At 42.3% G+C, this 17,120-nt stretch overlaps 1 protein-coding gene across 5 annotated transcripts in view; it reads right to left on the bottom strand.

Moving 5' to 3' along the window:
- Window positions 1-17,120, bottom strand: part of LOC115478008 (serine/threonine-protein kinase Sgk3) — a 114,237-nt gene that overhangs the window by 84,986 nt on the left and 12,131 nt on the right. Inside the window, exons 2-4 of one of the 5 annotated variants that reach the window (XM_030215196.1) lie at window positions 10,872-11,010; window positions 10,536-10,768; window positions 2,549-2,732 (exon numbers count right to left, since the gene is read on the bottom strand). The gene's annotated coding sequence lies outside the window, so the exon portion shown is untranslated. Of the gene's footprint in view, window positions 1-27; window positions 108-2,548; window positions 2,733-10,535; window positions 10,769-10,871; window positions 11,011-17,120 lie in introns of those variants that run through there. The other 4 variants (XM_030215205.1, XM_030215214.1, XM_030215222.1 and 1 more) reach the window with 4 other exon arrangements.

Here is a 17,120-nt window from a genome sequence, read left to right as displayed (position 1 = left end):
CCTTGTGTCAATAATATTAAAACTTACAAGAAAATGAGTTAAATCAAGGATAGCTCCAGCCAAGGAGTCAAAACCATCTTCTGTTGGATTCTCCACCCGAAAGCACTAGGAAATATAACAACATTGAGCAATCTTAATTTCATCTGACTGTGGAAATTTTAGAATTTCCTTAAAATACTTGCTCAATAAGAAATCTGAAAAAAAAAAAAAAAACAACAATCTTGTTTAGAGAAAATGCAAACATCCAGGGGTTTTTTGAGCAAAGTAAATTTTCCAGTCTCTCAATCCCATACCGCAATGAGAGACCATCTTATCACAGTCACTCCTGTAGCCTGAAGAGTTGAAATCTGAGGCTCCATTCCCTGGAGCCTCTTATCTATGGAGGCAAACTTAAAATCTACTTCCTCAAGCTTTTGAGCTGTCTCTAATGTGAAGGTACACAGCTGCTGAATCTGAGACCTAATCTTGGACTTAGTTCTTGTAACCACAGCCCAGATGTCTTAAAGGGTAACATCTTGTCCAGGTTTTGAGGGGGAAACATCCTCAAAGCCTGTAAAAGCAATAGGTTTAGGAACTCCATGTTCAAGCCTTCAGAAGCAGTTTGTGCACAGTACACCGGCCATTAAGGGTCCCTTTTACAAAGTAGCGGCGCAACAAAAGGAAGTACCGCCGGGCTACCGCAGCAGCCCAGCGATAGTTCCTTCCCCCCAGTGAGCACCATTTCCGGCACTGCAAAAATATTTAAATTTTTTAGCACTGGTGTGTACCCGGTGGTAATCGGGCAGTGCCATGCACTGCTCAGATACCACCGGGTTAGAGCAGGAGCCCTTACCGCTACCTCAATGGGTGGCAGTAAGTGCACCCCCCCCCCCCCCCCCGAAATGGCTGCGTGCCAAGTGCTTCACTTGACACACAGCCATTTCTTTAAGAAAAAGGAAACCTACCTATTACCCACCGCGGTAAAAGGGGGCCTCAGCACGCATCAAAAACTCCGACTGAACGAAACAAAAGAACCCCTTAGTGCTTTTTGTATCATGGACAGTGCATGGGTGGAGAGCAGTCATGGAAGGTATTTGGTAGTTAACATGCTTTAATTACTATATGCTAACTGTCTAATGAAGAGTTAATGCAGGACCACTTACCACCTCCTAAACAGAAGGCGTTAAGTGCTTCTGCATTAGCATGTTGACCCCTTGTGTTAACTGGAACATTAACACATGGCCAAACTGTGAAAATACAGTGTACTGGGAAGGTCCCTTCTTGATACAGCATTATTAGTTTTGGGCATGCTGCACATTACAACCCCGCATTATAGCACATTAAGCCCAAAACTTAATAAACGCTTTAATAAAAAGGCCCCTTAAAGTACTGTGTAAAATTCTGGAGACTGCACCTTCAACAGGATATAAACACAGGAGTCGGTCCAGAGAGCAGCTACTAAAATAGTCAGTGGCCTTTGTCAACTGATCTGCTGTCATTTTCTCTCTTTCTATGAAAAACAAATGTAGAGCAGGTGAGCAGTCATAGACCATTAATTTATTGATTTTTATTTAACTCGCACCTTTTCACTAGAGGGCTTAAAATATACTTAAGGCAATGGAGGTTTGAGTGTCAGCGGGATCTGAACCAAGTCTTCCCTGCTTCTCAGCTCATTGCTCTGATTACTAGGCTATTCCTCCATACCACAGAACACCACCAACTGCTATGTGGGTGTCTGCCAATATTAAATTTTCTGAAAAGCTAAAATTAAAAGGGGAACATTAAAAATTCAAAAGTGCTTAATACCCAGCCAGGTGATATTACCTAGTGGTTATAGCACCAAGCTGATGTCCAGGGAAGCCACGTTCAGTTCCCACTGGGGCCCCTTGTGATCTTGGGCAAATTACTTAACCCTCCATTGCCTCAGGTATAAAATTAGACTAAGGGCACGCTAACCGTGTAGATGCCCATAGGAATATTATGAGCACCTACATGGTTAGCATGTGTTAAAAACACTAGTGCGCCTTTGTAAACAGGGCCCTAAATCCGCAGAGGAATGTAACTCACTTTGAGCTACTACTGAAAATGTGTGAGCTAAAATACAAATAAAGAAAATTTGGCTGAACAGGAAGATTTAGGCATATGTGAGCTGTGATCTGCCTTTTATTCATTATTCACAGATTGATATACCACAATTCATGTATATGTCAAAACTATAGCCTTGAGGAGGGTTTCCTGCTTCTGCTTATAGGATCCATGTTGTGCTACTACATTGGTAACTGACACATCCAAGACTACCCTTCAAGACAAAGCAGCCTGTTACACCATACCTCAAACTTACTCAAATCGTTACTAGTGTACTTAAGTTAGACCTTCTCAAGCACAGTATTTCCATTAAGTACACATATTATGCAAGGGTTAATCCATTCAGAACCTTCCTTCATTTCTTTTTCTAATGTTTGTTTAGAGGAATCTGAAATTGGAATACTCAGGAGAAAGAGAAAGTCAGCAGCGCCTTGAGCTTGGCAAAAGCATGCATGCATTCTGCACAAGTTTTTCCACTACTCACCTTACCACCACAGTCTTATCAGGCCCGCACTTTTGAAACGAGCAAGTTTCCAATAAAGATTGGTTCAATTTGCCACACTTATTAGACTTGCAACCAGGAAATAATGGGATCAGTTTCTGAGCCACTCAGCTTTTCCCCTGAGCTTGCTTGGCAGCGTTGTTAACAGTCTGTAGATTTACTGCCACTGGGTGAAAAAAAAAAAATAAGTATGCCCATAAATATATTTTCATGTCAGTAATATATATCATCATGAACAACAGGGCCTGTCTCAGAATCTGTGTCACTGCATGTGCTACTCAGGATTTTGAGAATTATGTCTCAAAAGTACAAAGAAACACCACAAGTATAATAACCACAATGGGATATAAAAAAGAAAAAGTACTGCAGATTCAATTTCAAGTAAGAAAATTACAAGAAAAAAAGAATAATACAAACCCAAAGGGATGTAACCATGAGGAACATGGAGGAATTACATCCACACCTTGTGAACCAACTTAAAGAGGACCTACATAACATCCAGGGAGAAAAACAATACATTGCTATCCGCAAAAAGGAAATAAAGCTATATTCTCTTCTTCAAAATCAAAGAGATAGAAACTGCTTATCCTTGAATAGCTACAGCTCTGCAGAACCAACAGCTCCAGACACTTTGGAGACACTTGGATACACATCTGAGGCTTGTGAAAATCAGAGCCCAAACAAACCAGGGAATACTGACCACACCTTTACAGATGCAAACCAAATGGGGATAATAAACCTCTCGAACCATCAATTATCACAACATGATATCTCTGTGCTTTCCAAAGGGCTCTCATTCTGCCCATCGAATAACCTAGATCAAATCCAGCTATATTCAGACCTAGAAGAATTCTTCAGAAAAATGCGTCTTAAAGCACATTTCCACAATAGAGAGACATCAAATGATCCGAAATACAGTCTTAAACAGAAGAACACTTATTTCACCCCACAGGAGGGACAAAACTACAAACTGGATAACTACATAGAAAGTTTCAGACATAGGGTTAAATCACAACTCTCCAACAAACAAAAAAGAATTCTGTACAATCTTACCCCACCAGAAAGAGCGGCCATAAGAACCCTACAAACTAACGAACGCATTATCATCAAACCCGCAGACAAAGGAGGCGCAGTGGTAATTATGGACATACAAAAATACATTGAAGAGGGCCACAAACAGCTCTCAGACAATAAATACTACAGGAAACTAACTGAGGACCCCACACAGGATTACACAAAACAGCTGAAAGACCTTATCAAAACATTTCCTACACAAGCGCAACCTCACCTGAAGAAACTCATACCAAATCAACCTTCCGTAGGCACATTTTACATGCTACCCAAGATCCACAAACTGGGAAACCCTGGCAGACCAATCATATCAGGTATTGGCACACTCACGGAAGAAATATCTGGATTCATAGAGGGAATTCTGAAACCTCTCGTACACAAAACTAACAGCTTCATACAAGACACCACAGACTTTCTGAATAAATTGAAAAATATCAAGCAACTACCACCTAACACCCTTCTGGTCACGATGGATGTAGAATCACTATACAGCAACATTCCACATGCGGATGGCATAGCTGCATGCGGAAGACTCCTAAAAAAATCCACACTGGACCATCAATACTCTCCAGAAACTATTACAAAATTAATCAAATTCATTTTAACTCACAACTACTTCCACTTTAACAATGATATCTATCTGCAAATAATGGGCACTGCGATGGGCACCAGGACAGCACCCCAATATGCCAACCTTTTTATGGCTGAGCTGGAAGAGACATTTCTGAATACACACCAGACCAAACCTCTAAAATACTACCGGTACATCGATGACATCTTTATGATTTGGACGGAGGGTGAAGAAACACAAACAATTTTATTCTGCATTCAATACATACCATCCTACAATCAGATTCAAAATTGACTACTCCCCAGAAAAAGTCAATTTTTTGGACACCACGGTCTCAATCAGTGATGGCTGTATACAAACATCTGTATACAAGAAACCCACAGACAGATGTAGCTATCTCCACAACTCCAGCTTCCATCCTTCACATACAAAAAGATCCATCATTTACAGCCAAGCCACAAGATACCACCGTATCTGCTCTGACCCAGGGGACAGAGACAGACACCTTAAAACCCTGACTGAATCCTTCAAACAGAAGGGCTACAACCCCAAAATAATCTCCAAGAATATTGCCTCCTCCCTCAAAACACCCAGGGAGAATCTGCTACAGTACAAAAAGAAAAAATCCACAGACAGAATCCCGCTTGTAGTGACATACAATCCAGAGCTGGAAAAACTGAGGAAAATCATAAGAGATCTACAACCTATACTCCAGGAGGATGAATTACTGAAAGAGATATTCCCATCCCCACCAGTACTGGCCTTCCGACAGCCACCCAATTTAAAACACAAGCTAATCAGAAGTAAACTTCCTTCACAGACTGAAAAGGAACAGAAGGGCACACTTCCCTGTAATTTATCCAGTTGCAAACTATGCCAAAATATTTCACAGGACCCCAAAGTCATCCACAAAGGAAAGACATTCAACATAAAGGGATCTTTCACTTGCTCATCTTCCAATGTGGTATATATCATTCAGTGTAAAAAATGTAATGAAGGATGCTATATTGGAGAAACAGGCCAGATGCTTAAGACAAGATTCAATTTACATAGACATCATATAAACAATGCTGGTGCCAGCAGGGTTCCCACGCCTGTTGGGCAACATTTTACAAGACCAGGACACTGCACCAGTGACTTCACAGTGAGAATCCTCAAAGGTAACTTTAAAACCATACAAGAACGTAAGACCTTTGAAGTCAGAATGATTGAATATTTTAACACCCAACAGAAAGGACTTAACAAGGACCTGGGGTTCCTAGCCCATTATAAACCATAAAGCTGTATGTCTCTGTTGATCACCCTCCCCTCACCTGTCCACACCCACCCTGTTAGAATACCAATGATATACTTTGATGTCCCCATGCATACTTCCTACCCACCCCCATCCTCCCACCCTGTCAGACTGTCATAGCAATGCTTGAATGTTTTTCACTTATATACACTGTCAGCTAGCACATTTGCTTATTTCCGATCTGACAAAGAAGGGCAACCTTCGAAAGCTAATCAAGAAATGTATTAAGTTATGTCCAATAAAAAAGGTATCATCTTATTTTCTTTTCCATGTTTTATTTTGTTTGATTTCTATTGATAAGTAAGAAATCAGAAGGAATCAATTTATTGATTGAGAGCCTCTACACGTACAGTGTTTCAACAAATTGCCTTCATCAGGGGTTGTATAAAGACCAGTCAAAAAAAGGTGCTTCCTATATCAAATGTTGATTGTTCTCATTCTGCATATGAAATCACACTAACACATCTCAAAAACCAAAAGATAACACGTTTTCACTTTGGTTCCCTCCAGTAACCTAGAGTTTAGCAGATAGATTGGCTGGTTTATAGAAAATATATTTGAAAGAATTTTTACCATATCTTCATGTGGAAAATTAAGCCAGAACACCCCCCCCCCCCCAAAGTTCCGCAACTCTAGATCTTATAACTAAAAATCACTGTCTCCTTCTCAGTGTGGTTCCAACACACATCAGGAAAGGCTTGAATTTTACTACTAAAAAATAATATCAATTTTTTTTGTTGTTAAAACAACCGGTCCCTGTTTGGTTCAAGAACAAAATTAATTATCAATGTAACTGTTTTCACCAACTCAATGTCATCTTTCTTCAGGGTTTGAGTCAAATTCAGTAAATTCGCAAAGTTATCCACCTTTTACCTGTGCTTGTCCCTTCCTTTTCTTAAGGAAAGGAGGCAAATAGTACAACAACAAATGAAATGCCATAGTAGATAACTTAAGAAAAAAAACCTCATAAAATCAAAAAGTCCTACATCTTATCACATTGCTTAAATCCTCTATCTGATGAATAAGCTGATTATATCTATGGTTTTCAAATATTTTGTGCTCCAACACCTGAAGAGAGGCTCTCAAAGTCTGAAATTGAGCTGACAAAGTAGATAATTTCTGGGACAGTGACTGACCCTGCTTAACTATTGCTTCCCATAAAGTCTCCAATGTAATAAGAGGTGGCTTCAAAACAAAAGCATCTTTCACTCCCCTTCAGGATCAGGATTCATACTAGTCTCTTCTCCTCCCAAGGAAACCTTGCAGAAAGCTATATGGATCCTGAGCTCATAGCTCCTTCCCACCCCTCAGTCACTGCGAGTCCTACTCCAGCAGAGCATCGCTCAACTGCGTCAGAGCTGCTCATGTTTCAGCCTGCCTTGTGGGCTCCATCAGCGGTGTAGGAACATCCTCTCACTTCATTTCAAGAATCTCAGAGGAGGAAAAGAGTACTGGGCCAGCCAGTCAGATCCCCATCAGATTGTTCCTGGTATGTGCACAAGGTGAAGTTGCCTCCTTATTTTTTACTTCTCTCAAAAGGGTGAGACACCTGTGACTATTGTTCCAATGTACCTTGGATGGTCTCCTTATAGCTTGACTATTTTGTTAAATTTAGCTATAATGTGTTTTTAATTATAGTCCCAATTTTTACACCCAAGTTCAGTTGTTTTGAATTCTTTAGGGAAGATACTTGAGAATTGATCTTCTCATTAAGGCCCAGATGCACAAAACCTAACAAGCCAGAAGCATGGTTTTCACACCAATTCTAGCCGGTTTAGTGAGCAAGGAGTACAATGAGACATGCACAAAAGGGTTCTCCGAGCTATTTTCCTGTCACAGTAGCAGCTAACGAAAGTTGTATGCAAAGCTATTATAGGGGGTCAGTTACTAAGCCACGGTAGCATTTTTTGCTCACGGTAGAAAGCAGTAAACTACGAGACACCCATTATATTCCTATGGGTGTCTTGGCAAACACCACCAGTTTTCCAACAATGCACAGAAACAGCCTCTACTTTTAGCGCTCAAAATTTAACAGGAGATCTGGAGCCATCGGTAATGCCTGGCTGGAACTCAAAACCATTGAAAACACAATTGCAAGCAGTGCAGAAGTCAACCACAGTGCTCAGCATCCACAACACAGCAGAAGAAGGGTTAACAGTCAAAGGAAAAAGCCTTGCATGTTCCCCTTCCCCCTCCTTTCCCGGAGCCAGGATGGCCTCTGCAATTGGGGCATGTATCTAAAGATCTCTGCCTTTTTCTCCCACCATAAGATAAAAGGGTAATATAAATAAGGAGTGGGCTGGAGAGGGAGACCTAAGGCAAGAGAAACTGGGGACACTTTATTCTTGCCATGTTATAAGAGGGGAGCTGTGAAGTAGCTCTAATCAGGTCTAATTAAAACGTACACAAAACAATAATCAACTGATAAACGCCTGCAGTAAATAAGCTGTTTTTATTTTAAAGCCCAGGGGAACATAAGAGTAGCCATACTGGGTCAGACCAATGGTCCATCTAGCCCAGTATCCTGTTTTCCAAACAGTGGCCAAGCCAGGTCACAAGTACCTGGCAAAAACCCAAATCTCTCTCTGCACCCTCCAAAATCTGGATTCTACCTCGTTTCATCAAGACTGTCAACAAGCATCAGTGCTGTTGATTTCTCTTTGCTAGTGTATCCGAGCAGAAAACAAACAAACAAACAAAAAAGGCTACTTGAATTCATACACGCAGCTTATGTATGAAAGCCATCTGTGGCATGCGTAGAGCAGCCACACTTTGCAATAGGCTGCTCTGCACATGCTCAGCTGGCCGACTGGCTTCCCCCATATTGTATTTAAATGAGCCTGTTTGCAAAAGCAATGAGATATTTGCATGCAATTCTCTTCAGGAATCCCTCTATTTCCAAATCAGTAATGTTTACTGATTTGGAAATAACAGACGGATTATTAACGTGGACCTTTGTGCATCTGGTCCTAAATTAGGTGTAAGAATCTCTCCCGCTGAAACTGACATATAGCTGCAAGTGGAGGAGTGGTCTAGTGGTTAGGGTGGTGGACTTTGGTCCTGGGGAACTGAGTTCGATTCCCACTTCAGGCACAGGCAGCTCCTTGTGACTCTGGGCAAGTCACTTAACCCTCCATTGCCCCATGTAAGCCATATTGAGCATGCCATGAGTGGGAAAGTGCGGGGTACAAATGTAACAAAAAAAAAAAAATCTTACAGCAGTGAGAAGGCAATAGTGTGCCTAGGTCAGCAGAGTTGGGCTTCCTAGTAGGCACTTTACACAACTGCCCTGTCACCTGACATCAAAGTAGCTATTCTGTGCAGCTCCATCATTTTGTGATGACCAGATAAAAGAGGGCCTCTGGGCCCACTAAATCATGTACTGTATTTTTACACATATAATACACACAAATTGTGAGTCTGTGTAAAAATAAACTTGAATAATGCACCCATGTATAGCTGAAATTGGGTGGCGGGGGGAAGAGGGGTTGGTGGTTGAGAGGCTAGGATGGGGGAGGGCAGACTTATACGGGGTCTGTGCCGGAGCCGGTGATGGGAGGCGGGACTGGTGGTTGGGAGGCGGGAAATACTGCTGCACAGACTTATACGGTCTGTGCCCTGAAAAAGACAGGTATAAATCAAGGTAAGGTATACACATATGAGTTTATCGTGGGCAGACTAGATGGACTGTGCAGGTCTTTTTCTGCCGTCATCTACTATGTTACTATGTTACTATGTTAATGCATGCTATACCAACTTATTTTTCTAAGACCCGCTAATTGCCAAAACATACATTTGTTTTTAAGGGCTTTACTTTTTAGGTTCTTGCAGGCATTATTACTACATGAAACCTGCAAAAAAAAAACTAGGAAAAGGCTTAAAAACAAATGCGCTAATTTTGCATTTAGCACATCTCAGTAAAAATACACCAGTATAGCACACTCATGCATATAGTGTGCAGGAGGTATGAACAGTTTGTAAAAATACATATAAAACATTTATGTTATATGTGTGAAAATACTGTAATTCTGGAGATGGATTTCCCCAGCCAACTGTCCCCAAGCCTAGAAGCAGCCAGAGAGGTAAGTGTCCTACTCCAGGTCAGAGACACAACTGGGAATCACAGTAGAGTTGGCTGGGACTATCTTCACCCAAAATTGGATTCAAGGTGAGCCACAATCAGTTAGCATTAACTGATTCTCAAATGGTCCAGCCCAAACTTGCTCTGCGCTGATCCCTCCCTCAGTTTAAAAGAGGTCTAGGGATTAACAAAATAGGCCGAGAACCAAGGAAGCTAAGGTTCATTTCCCACTTCTACCACCGACATACCTGGTGGCCTTGGGCAAGCCAATTCATCTTTTTTTTTTTTTTTTATTTAAAATTTTTTATTGTACAGTCAAAATAACAATCACAGGGAGACTTAGTCTCTTGAACATTTTCAAAATCATCGACATACAAACTATGTCAACATCTATTTTTATATCCATTTTCCTCCCCCCCTCCCCTACCAATTCATCTTTTGTTGCCTCAGGTACTCAGCTGTAAGCTCTTTCAAAAAGCAGATTTATCTCTACTGTACAGCACTACAGTATAGTCTCAATTATCTGACGTAAATGAAACCAACCCGTTGTCAGATAAGTGAAAAGTCAGATAATACAGAAAACAATGGTAACCCCTTTAAAAATGCACAGAAAACATACTTTACGCATAAAGAACAGACATTAGAGTATCTTTAATTTAAAAGACTGTTTATTAACACTAATCAGCGAAGAAAAAAAATGGAAAAAAATTGTACAGTACGTATAGGGCACGACTGTTCGTCTTGTATAGCAGGCAATTTGAGCACAAATATAGAGCAGTATACAGTACTGTATTTCACAATACAACAATTGGACAGCAGACTAACAAGCTCATTTTCAAAGCACTTAGCCTCCCAAAGTTCCATAGAAACCTATGGAACTTAGCCTCCCAAAGTGCTTTGAAAATATGCCTCAATGTGAACAGAAATACAGAACCAATCAAGAGAGCCATACCGATCTACCGCATGTTCAGCCTCACTTGAGTTGTCTTCTACAGCAGGCAACGTGAGCAGAAATACAGAAACGAGCGGAGCCCCATTTCTCAAGATCACTGCTTTTCTCTTCTCCAGTCAATAACAGTATGAAGCAGACATCAAGACAACAAAACTGAATCTGGAAGCGAACATCAAGACAGCAGAACTGAAAAAGGAAACTCTCCACACTCCAAGTCCACAGGCAAAACAAATCTGAAAATGAAAGTAAGAATAAAGAAAGTGATGTAATTATAAATCAACAGGAATAGGTGTATGTACAGTACTGCATAAAATTCATTGTGCACAAGAATCTTACCATGGTTCCATTTCTGCAAAAGCAAGGTCCCAGATCAAAAATGGTTCTCTGGCAGGAAAAGCAAGGTCTCAGCTCAAAACTTCTTTAACTGTTCCCTCACTGCAAAAGCGGGGTCTCAGCTCCAAAAATTGCTTCCAGGCTGTAAAAGCAAGGTCTCAGCTTAAAACTGGAAGAGAAGCCGCACACTTCTTAATGGCAGTGAGAGGTGCATGAAGGAATATCAGCTGCAAAGCATGGTTCCCTTGCAGAGAAGCATGGTCTCAGCTCAAACATGGCTTCCTTGCAGCACGTGAAGCAGGAAAACAGGAAGACAAGTCACATGCTTAATGGCAATGCAGTGTTGTCACCATGGGGTCTATTGGATATGCTAGATGGTCAGATTAGCAAAGGTTCGATAATCAACACTGTACTATATTTGCATCCGCTACCTCTATTAAAAAAAATAAGCTGTATTTAATCCAAACAACTTGTATATTCCCACTATAGTTTATAGCATAGTACACAAACAGCATGGCATATCCAAATGTTCCAAACACTTCAGTAAATGTTGACCTGTTCCTCTAAAATGTAACTACAAAAGCAGAACAATTCTCTGATGAAAGCTGAGGTTTTTCTAGGACAGGGATGTGGCTGTAGAAAGCTACCAGTTGGTAGTGACCTCAAGTATACTGCATTACCCAATTAAAGCTTTTCAGAGTAAACTTTATGAACCATTGATGACCACTTATATTAGAGTTACGTTTTCAAGGTAGTTCCTAAACCAAACCTGGGATGAGATACAAATGAGACTTGATTCCTTGTCCAAATGGGCTTATTAGCTAAGCTGTATGAACATACCACATAAATGCATGCCCTCAAGGAGAGCAAACCAGTCAGGTTTTTAGGATAGCCATAATTAAGTTGCATGAGATATACACAAGCACTGCCTCACGCATATTCATCATGGATATCCTGAAACCCAGTGCAGTTTGCTGCCCTTGAAGACAGCAGTCAGTCAGACACCTCTACCTTAATCCAACCACATTTTTTTGGTTTATTATCTTCCCTCAAACTCATCCTCCTTTGTAATCCCTCTCTACATGCTCAGTGGAATATCTCTGGAATAGGTCCTTTTTCAGTGAAATTAAGAGATGAGCGAAAAACAAATAGAAGCCAATACAGTGGGCAAATCTCTCAGGGATAGAACTCAATACTTTCCATACAGTATGAGCAAAAATAAGTGTTCCACAAAATTAATCATTTATATATCTGAGGGACTTTGCAGTACAGAGAACTAGGTAAACAGCTGTGCAGTGTAGAATCGAAGGTCCGACGCTATATACACCTTTATAATTCTTCAGCTTTTGTATTAATTTAGAAAAAAAGCTATGGGAGATGCACTGCAAAGAGTAACGTCCTTAACTGGTTTAGAGGATTCCTGACAAGATCATACCAAGTAACAGCTAAAGCGGAGAGATCAACCCCATGGACACCTGAATGCGGAGTTCCTCAAGGATCCCCCCCCCCCTTTCACCAACCCTCTTTAACCTAATGATGATACCCCTAAGCCAAGCTATTAGACAATCAAAATCTCAACCCATACATATATGCAGACGATGTCACGATCTACATCCCTTTCAAACATGACCTAAATGAAATCAACAAAGAAATCAACCAAAGCTTCCAAATCATGAAGTCCTGGGCGGATGCATGTCAGCTAAAATTCAATGTTGAAAAAACACAATGTCTTATACCAGTGGCGTAGCTAGGGTAGTTGACACCCGGGGCCGGTCATTTTTTAACCCCCCCCCCCCCCCAAATCCAGTACTAGGCATACCAAGAATACAAAACACTCAGGACCTATATATAGAGCAATTATACCATAAGCAGTAATTTGTACGAGTCACACAAGGAAAAGGAAAGCATCTTAAACACTACAGTGAACACTAGAACATCAATTCACCTATTGTAAAACGAAAACAGACAGATTAGTACAGATCGTCGATCCTGCACAGTCAATGCCAACCGAAAGCCATATCTTTTTCACAAACACAGATACACCCTAATCCACTATAGAATAAGTAATAACAAACTTTCTATTTAGACAAAAATTAAACTGAACCCCTGATGCCAGACTCTGCATACAATGCAACACCACAGAAACAGAAAATGTCCCCTAGTACTGTGCAAAATATAAAGACAGCAGATGTAAATTTGAAAAAACTAACAAATACCAATCACCACTTTGCAAATTAACAAACAGAAATAAAACAAATACAGAAAATAAAATACCATTTTATTGGACTAATACATTTAGCTTCCAGAGGCCAAAATCTCCTTCCTCAGGTCAATACAGTATAGTGCTGTTACAGTATCCTATCCTGACCTGAGGAAGGGGGTTTTGTTCTCTGAAACTTAAGTCAAAATGTATTAAAATTAGTCCAATAAAAAGATTACCTTATTTACATGTTAAAGCAAAAAAATAAAAATATGTATTTTATTTACAGTTTGTTGTCTCTGGTTTCTGCTTTCCTCATCTTCTTTTCACAGTCTTCCTTCCATCCAGCATCTGTCTTCACCCTCTCTCTCTACCATCCAGTGTCTGCCCTCTCTAATGTCCCTTCCATCCACTGTCTGCCCTCTCTCTCTGCCCCCTCCATCCACTGTCTGCCCTCCCTCTCCCTTCCATCCACATCTGCCCCAGTCTGCCATCTCTCTCTCCCCCTTCCATCAACATCTGCCCTCTCTCTCTCCCATCCACATCTGCCCTCTATCTCTGCCCCTTCCATCCACCATTTGCCCCAGTCTGCCCTCTTTCTCTCTCCCCCTTCCACCCACCACCTGCCCTTTCTCTCTGCCCCTTCAATCCGTCTGCCCTCCCTCTCCCATCCATCCAGGGTCTGCCCTCCCTCACACTCCCCCCCCCCTTCCATCCAGTGTCTGTCCCCTCTCTCTCTGCCCCCTCTTTTCAGCCCCCTTATTCCACCTGCCCCTAGTTCCAGCCCCAGCCCATATCTCCCACCTGCCCCCCTTTTCAGCCCCACTATCCCACCAGCCCCCACCCCTTTTCTTCCATTAGTCCCGAGATTCAGCGTCCCAGCCACTTCTCCCTGTCCCCTTTTCAGCCCCAGACCCATTCTCCCACCTGCCCCAGGCATGGACCCATTTTCCCTCCTGCCCCTTGTCAGACCCCAGTTCCAACTTCAGACCCCTTCTCCCATCTGAGCACTCCCCTTTGAGCACCCCCACCCCAATCCCCTTCTCCCCTCCGAGCTCCCCCACCCCTTCTCCCCTCTGAACACCCCTCTGGGCTCCCCCACCCCTTCTCCCCTCTGAACACCCCTCTGGGCTCCCCCACCCTTCCCAATCCTCTTCTCCCCTCCGAGCACCCATCTGGGCTCCCTCACCCTCCCCAATCCCCTTCTCCCCTCCGAGCACCCATCTGGGCTCCCCCACCCTCCCCAATCCCCTTCTCCCCTCCGAGCACCCATCTGGGCTCCCCCACTCTCCCAATCCCCTTCTCCCCTCTGAGCACCCATCTGGGCTCCCCCACTCTCCCAATCCCCTTCTCCCCTCTTAACACCCCCCACCCCTTCTCCCATCTGAGCACTCCCCTTCTCCCCTCTGAGATCCCCCTCTCCCATCTGACCCCCCCCCCCCGACCCGGTCCCGTCCCCCCTCATGGACAGCCGACAGAGCCCTCGTCTCCTGCCATCACCCTTCGTTTTTTTTTTTTAATCCATTGCAGCGACACAGGCAGCGCTTCGCGTCTGCTCTGCGTGTGCTGTGAAGAGAGAAAATCACCTCGCTGGCGTCGGGCCTTCCCTCGTTGTGTCCCGCCCTCTTCTGAGGTAACTTCCTATTTCCTCGAGGGCGGGACACAGCGAGGGAAGGCCCGACGCCAGCGAGGTGATTTTCTCTCTTCACAGCACACGCAGGGCAGACGCGAAGCGCTGCCTGCGTTACTGCAATGGATTTTAAAAAAACGAAGGGTGAAGGCAGGAGACGAGGGCTGTCCGGAGCACCCCCCCACCCGCTGACACCCGGGGCGCAACGCCCCCACCGCCCCTACCTACACCACTGTCTTATACTCACTTCACAACACAATACAAATAACTTTCACCACCATAAACACCCCTAACTTTTCCCTCCTCGTCTCAAACAATCTGAAAATTCTGGGAATTACCATGGACCGAAATCTCACACTTGACACCCACGTGAAGAATACAACTAAGAAAATGTTCCATTCCATGTGGAAACTCAAAAGAGTAAAACCTTTCTTCCCAAGGGCCATTTTTTTGAACCTGGTGCAGTCAATGGTTTTAAGTCACTTGGACTATTGCAACACACTTTACGCCAGCTGTAAAGAACAGACCATCAAGAAACTTCAAACAGCCCAGAATACCGCAGCCAGACTCATATTTGGGAAAACAAAATATGAAAGTGTGAAACCCCTAAGGAAGAAACTACACTGGCTCCCACTTAAAGAACATATCACGTTCAAGATCTGCACGACTGTTCATAAAATCATTCACGGAGATGCCCCAACCTACATGCTAGACCTCGTGGACCTTCCTCCCAGAAATGCTAAAAGATCCTCCCACACCTTCCTCAATCTACACTTCCCCAGCTGTAAAGGAGTAAAATACAAACTAACAAACGTGACCAGCTTTTCCTATATGAGTACGCAGCTGTGGAACACACTTCCAACCCACTTGAAAGCGATCAGCGAATTAACTAACTTCCACAAATCTCTGAAGACCTATCTCTAACAAGGCCTACCACGAGAACACATAACCAACTATAATACAACACCCATCCACCTTTATCTCTCTCTAACTGCTTGACCAAATCTTCTTGTTTTCCTTGTCTTCTTTGTAACACCAATTGTACTCTCTACCCTGGCATGGCTAGGCCATAACAGGTCTTTGTAAGCCACATTGAGCCTGCAAATAGGTGGGAAAATGTGGGATACAAGTGCAATAAATAAATGCAATTCTACATGGCCTAAGCTGGGGTTTCCCAAACCTGAACCTATTAACCCCCCACAGTCAGTCAGGGTTTTAGGAGATTCACAATGAATATACATGACATACATCTATACATACTGGAAACACAGTACATACAAATTTCTCATGCATATTCATCGTGAATCTCAAGAAACTCCAACTGCAGTGGAATCACTAAGCCGCATTTGGTAAAGTCATGGAAAAGCCTCTGGCTGTGCTACTTGTCAAGACATTGACATTAAACCTCACCTTAAGCATTGTGTGCAATTTTGGTTGTCGTATCTTAAAGAAATAGCAGAATTAGTAAAGGTTCAAAGAAAGGCAACTAAAATAATTAAAAGGTTGGAATGTCTCTCATACGAGGAAAATAAGTTAGGGCTCTTCAGTTTGGAAAAGAGACGGCTGAGGGAGGATATGATAGAGGTCTACAAAATCCTGTGGTGTAGAATGGGTAAATGTGAATCAATTATTTATCCTTTTAGAAAGTAATAAGACTAGGGAACACTCGATTACATAGTAATACTTTTAACATTAATAGGAGGAAATATTTTTTTTCACTCAATGAATGATTAAGCTCTGGAACTCATTTCCAGAGGATGTGGTAACAGTGATTACCATATCCGAGTTAAAAAAAAAAAAAAAAAGTTTGGACAAGATCCTGGAGGAAAATGTTTGGACAAGTTTATGGAGGAAAAGTCCATAGTTTGCTATTGAGACAGAAATTAGGAAAGACACTGCTTGTCCCTGGGATCACTGGCATGAATATTGCTACTATTTGGGATTCTGCCAGGTACTTGTGCCCTGGATTGGCCACTGTTGGAAGCAAAATACTGGGCTAGATAGACTAACGGTCTGCCCCAGTATGTTCTTATGTAACCAAAAACAAACCACACAGAAAATAATGAACACAAACCAATCTAAATTACAGCTTTGCTCTAGCACCTAAATTTTAAAAACATAGGTAAGGTGGTAATGAATCAGGACAAAATTGGGGGGAAAAAAGGACAGTTTAAGACTAAAACAAAAAAATATATTATAACATTCTTGTTTATGTTTTAGCAGGTTCTAGTCAGCTGTCAATATCATGCAGTACAAAACCATGCTGTGGCCACTCCTTGCAGAGATGAGGCTGAAAAGAAGCACCCATGCAAAGCCCAGATTCCAGTAAGGTCAGAGAGACAGACCCCAGTTCACTGGGCTTCGTCCCTCTCACCTCCTCAAGGAAACAGAATGGGAAAAAAAGAACTAGTGAAGGAGGTCT

The sequence above is a fragment of the Microcaecilia unicolor genome, chromosome 1 (assembly GCF_901765095.1).
Source record: "Microcaecilia unicolor chromosome 1, aMicUni1.1, whole genome shotgun sequence".
NCBI lineage: Eukaryota > Metazoa > Chordata > Amphibia > Gymnophiona > Siphonopidae > Microcaecilia > Microcaecilia unicolor.
This window is presented reverse-complemented; position numbering and strand designations above follow the sequence as displayed.